Source organism: Vanellus vanellus (assembly GCF_965231255.1).
Source record: "Vanellus vanellus genome assembly, chromosome: 7".
In the NCBI taxonomy this organism is placed as follows: Eukaryota; Metazoa; Chordata; class Aves; order Charadriiformes; family Charadriidae; genus Vanellus; species Vanellus vanellus.
In genome coordinates this window covers 15,743,671-15,748,566 of record NC_138912.1, presented here as the reverse complement: position 1 = coordinate 15,748,566, position 4,896 = coordinate 15,743,671, and positions in this window count along the sequence as shown.

Here is a 4,896-nt window from a genome sequence, read left to right as displayed (position 1 = left end):
TGTTCCCCGCAACCGCATCTTGCAAACTTTCTGGAACTCTTCTTCGTTTTCTCTCTTTCCCTCCCTCTCTTCCTCTCTCCCTCCTCTCCTCGGTGCTGTTTGGCTCCGGGAACACGCAGCCACCCAGGCACATACGAGATCCCTTTGTTTATTTCCAAATATATTTAAGAAAATAACAGCTCTGGGTTTAATGCTGAGAATATACGGCCTGTATCTGCTGTGCGCTTCTATACATTTAAGCTTCTTGTTTCCTCCCAGATCCTTCCTGTGGAAGCTCCCGAGGTAATATTTCCTTTTTAGTACTTTGCAAGCTTCTAACTCAAATTGTTATTGCTTCACATTTTTAAAGTTTACTTAGCAAAAGGCCCGGCTAACGTGAGCTGCTTGCAAGCTCGGAGAGAGACGAAAGGGCCTTGCCTTCAGCTACACTCTGCAAATGTGAAGGGATAGGGGCTTTTAGGGATGAGTTATACTGCAATCAGCTTAGTAAATCTGCATGCAGAAAGGATGCTAATTAGTCTTAATAGTCTACCAATATGCCCCAAGACTGGAGACACAACAACGTAAATCTGCTACCGATAAATATTTTTAATTGTTAAATTTACTGGAAAGAAAAGTGTATTTTTTCCGGAGCAACCGTGGAGGATGCGGCGGGGCCGGGCTGCAGCACTACGCGCTCCGCTCCTCGGGGGGGTCGGGGGGAGGCAGAGCCACCCCGCTCCCCCCGGCCGGGGGCCCCGGGCTGCCCCGACCCCCGGGTCCGTCCCCCCCCCCCCCTCCCCCCCCCCAGCCCTGCCCGCCGGGAAGGAGGGGGAGCGCCTACTTAGATTGTGCTTGGTGAAATTAGTGATGTATCACGTTAATTACCAGTGTGATCTTAAAATGGTTGCAGGCCCAAGGAAAATTAATGGAAATCCAAATTCTAATTATGTGGCTGGTGTTAAAGAGTTGAACTAAATACCCAGGAAGGGAAATTGGATGATAATGTGGAAATATGCTGCATTTTCTGGCTGCTTCTGGTTATTGCATCATGAAGCCTAATAAATGCATTAGCAGAGATACCGCTGGAGGATGATCTTTGGGGAGACAAAAGGGGCGAGAGGGGTGTTGGTACCTGGGATAACCGCGAAAAACAGTAAAGAAATTCCGACATTCGTTAATTTTACACCACCCTTGCCCCCCCCCCCCCCCCCCCCCCCGGGAAGGCTTGCCCCTGCCCGACGGGTGCGGGCCCAGCCCCGTGTGCTGGGCTTGTGCAAGGAGGCAAGGAGGAGAGAGCCGGGAGCCCCGGGAGGGATCGGGGAAGCTCCAGGAGCAGCATCGCCGTGGGCTGCCCCCGCCACGCGTGGGGCGCTGCCCCTCTCGCAGGTGGGGAAACCGAGGCACGGGAACATATCCCTCCGGGCTGCACTTCCCTGATCCCCCTCTCCCAGCCCCGGAGTCACCCAGCAATCACGCACGAATTGTGATAATTAATTAATCACAATTAAGCTTTCAGGACCCGGGGCTGAAACCCGGGGGCTTGCAGAAAAAAAGCGAGGAGGGCACACGACACCGAGTGCGGCAGTGTGTGTCGCGTCCGACCCACGCGTGTCCCAGGGGACGGGGGGCAAAACCACCTTAACTCTTCCCTTGCTGGCGGTCTCGGGGTCCCGGGTTTCAGCTCTAAGATCTCAGCCTCATCCATCACCGAGTATAAAAAAAAAGAAAAAAAATCAAGAGGAAAACCAATACAGGCAAACACATCAAGACTCAAGAGTGGCGACCCTTGGAAAAGGCAGGGTCCAACCAGATATGAATCATTTTTCTTTGCATACTTTAAAGGAATTACTAGTGATATGCACGGCTGTCACTGCAAACTACATTTATGGATTTGCAAGTCATTTCCATAAATCAGCTGCATTGGATCCATCAGAAGAGCAGAGCCCGGCGTCGGTGCGAAGATGATGGAGCTCTCTTTGAACGTATAATGAAGTGTTCCAAGGGCTGCAGTTATTTTTCTGCTTGTTAAGGATTTTTTTTTGGAAGGGGGAGAGGGGCCTTTTCGAATTTGATTTTAAATTAAAACGTCGCCAAGAGATGTTTTATTGGTGATCACCCTTATGATAAATTTATGCTTCAATAATTACTTTTCACGGGATATCGATTTCTTCTGGCAAAAGCCTTTCTCCCTCCTTCCCAACCCCTGTCTCCCATTTCCCGAACAAGGCAGCGCTCCCCCACCGACCCCCCCGGGGACGGCTCCGCAGCAGAAACACGGGTGGGGCTGGGGGAACCGAGCGGCCGCGGCGGGGAAGGGAGCGGGGGGCGGGCGGGGGGGGCAAGTTCACTGCTTGCAGCAGCGCAGCCCGACGGCCGGGGGAGAACCGCGCCGGGTCCTTCTCCTCTCCCCAGCCCCCCCCAGACCCTCCCCGGGTTCAGCGGGATCGTACATGGAGGAGAGGGGGCGCCTCCCCCGACGTGGCAGGGGTCCCTCAGAGGGATTCAGGCAACCTCTTAGGTTGCAGCGAGCCCCCCCCCGTGCCGAGGTGTCCTGACTGCTGGGGAGATGGGCTGCTGCTCCACAGCACCCCCTGGCCTCAACCCACCCCCCCCTAAATCCAGAGCAAACCTCCCTGTGAGAGAGCGCAGGCAGTCCCAGCAGGCTGCAAACAAGGGGATTCCCTGTGCTCTCCTCCCCTGGCACAGGTGAAAGCTCAGTGAATGACTGCCCTGTCCCTTTGTGACCTCCAGGCCCATGCTTGCCCCAGCTGGGAGTCCCCCTGTACCCCTGGGAAGGGATTTGGGCAGGGCAGCATACAGCAAAGGGAAGGTCTCACTGCACCGGGGCCATAGCCCTGGGATTACAAGTGCTCTGAACGCTGTCCCAGTCTACAAATGTAACCCCTGGCAGGGACCTAGCTGTCCCCTCCACACCACCCACAGCAAGACCACCCTCCCCAACTCCAGTCCCACTTTGCTTTTCTTATAGACCCACCAATCCGCTGTTGGAAACACGTTCAGGTCACTCAAGTAGATGCTGAGGGTCTGTGATGGGTTCAGAGCCCAAAGCAGTGCCAAGGCCACACCGAACCAGGACCAGCTTGTTGCACAAATGCTCCTTACCTTAAAAGACATTATTATTACAACCAGACTGGAGTTTTCCAAGATGTTGAATTCACCCAAATAAATCACTTCTGATATGTCCTTTCCTGACAAAGCCAATATTCCTCTCAGCTCCCCCCCCTCTCCATTTATTATGGAAATAACTTTCCCCTTGGAAGGGACTCACACCATGCTCAGAGGATGGAGCAGCGAGAACAGGACAGCACAGGGCAAGCCACCGCAGCAACTTCGAGCCCATGCTGATTCCCCTGGAGGACAGGGGATTCTTTTCTTTACAGTGTTAGCTGGCTGCTATTCTCCTTTGCCTCAGGAGGGAACTCAGGAGGAGTTTGCTGGTGTTGGCAGCTCATGTCCTAGCTCCCACAGTAAAAATCACAGGTACTGACACGTGGGTGAATGGATCATCTTGTCCCCTATTTGGTTTTTATTTTAAAGCAGGGGATTGGAAGAATGCAGAGCTCTGTACCCATCCCCAAACCCTGAACACTGAACCCAGGGGCTTCTGGAGCTGATCAGGGCAGGATTACCATTGCCCATGCACTGAGAGTGAGAGGAGGCCTGGGAGCACGAACGGAAAAGCTGTGGTGGGGACCCAGGGCGTGAGCGGGCCCGGGGCACTCTGCACACCTCTGCCTTGCCCCGGCCTGGCTTTGCAGCGAGGTTGGAGGAAGCAGCGTGCACCCTGCAGGGGTACAGCCTTGGCCAGGCACGGGGGGTTTCCTTCCAGCTGCTTGTGGTATCCCACAGGGCATGGGAAAGAATACCCCCCCCCCCTTTTTTTTTTTCTCTGGAATGTCCCCAGTAGATACTACCTTTTAATCCAGCTGGGGCCAGCCATTGCTCCCCAAATTCCTGTATACTGCCAAAGACCACAGAACTCAGAGGGGCACAGGCTGGAGAGCTCCAAATCCACCACAGAAAACAGGGCAAAAACTGGAACTGTGAGCAGCTGGGGAAGAGGAATGGGCTGTCCTGTCCCACTCCTCTCAGCTTCGGATAAGCGCTGGCCTCTGCTCTCGGCATGACCCAAAGTGCCGCTCTCTCGCACCAGCCCTTGACCACCTCCTGCTCTAGGTGCCTCCTCGGCAGGGCAGGAGGAGCCGCCAAGACCCCAAATTCACTTTGCCCCCCTAGCTACAGCGTTGATTAGCCCAGGCTTCTAATTTTCCTGCCTTACCGGTACCCCACTTCAAAGTCACCGCTTCCCCAGCCTCACCTTACCCCATCCCTACGACAAACCCGTGGGGCATCCCAACACCGCTTTGTTCCGGACAGTGGAGGAGGGAACTGGGACAGGGGGTTCGAGGGCAGTCCCTGTCCCGTCCGTCCCCCCCTCCCCGGGCGGCGCTCCCCCCTTCCCCGGCGCGGCGGAGGCGGCTCGGCGCTGTCGCCCTGCTCGGCTCTCAAAGCTTAGGCGAGGGGGACCTCTGCAGGCCGAGCCGCCGTCGCCGTCGCCGTTCCCCTCCGCAAACACGGCTGCCCACCCCACCGTGTGGGACGGAGCAAGGCGTGCTGCCTCCTGCCAGGCGTTTTTAGGAAAGAAAAACCCCTTTCTAAAGGCAAAAAGCTAAAAAGCGGGAGGGTTTTGTGAGCAAAACGCCCCATCGCATCCTTTCTTCTGCTAGGTGTGAAGCTGCTTCGTGTCCCACAGAGAAATCAAGTCGTGTTTTCCCAGGGCTTGTGACACTACTAATGGCAGACACCATGTGAAAAAGCATATTGCTCCCCATGTCCCATACCAGGAGCTGAGGAAGCAGGGTGATCCCCCAGTAATGAGGCTGAAGGGTGAAA